The sequence below is a fragment of the Anarrhichthys ocellatus genome, unplaced genomic scaffold (assembly GCF_004355925.1).
Source record: "Anarrhichthys ocellatus isolate YVR2014 unplaced genomic scaffold, GSC_Weel_1.0 scaffold44, whole genome shotgun sequence".
NCBI classification, from domain to species: Eukaryota; Metazoa; Chordata; class Actinopteri; order Perciformes; family Anarhichadidae; genus Anarrhichthys; species Anarrhichthys ocellatus.
Window position 1 is genome coordinate 3,941,887 of NW_022280074.1, and position 424 is coordinate 3,942,310.

Genomic DNA, 424 nt, shown 5'->3' on the forward strand with positions numbered 1-424 from the left:
GGGTTATGATGTCATATATGCGATGGTGGGACATCAGGAGCCGTTTCGGGGGGGCAGGTGCTACATCCTCCATATGGCACACACGAGCAGCAAAAACGAGCAGCAAAAACAAGCTTAAGACGGGACATGTAGAGCAGCCCGGGCCCCAACAACACACCGACTCTTTACCTCCGTGAAGACCCGGGTCAGTTTTAACTTCTTTTCAGGACAAACGTGGGGAACCAAAATAAATTTGTTAAAACTAATGCATACAAACATAAAGAGAGACTCGGTGGAGAAAGGAGGAGAAGGAACAGTGTCTGTCTCTGTGTAACCGCACACTTGTCATCGAGGTGGAATAAGGTGAACACGCGAATAGTAGCTCTTCCTCCTCTGTCTTCTTCTCAAAAGTTCCAAGAACATGTGAGGATTCTTAGTCCACTGT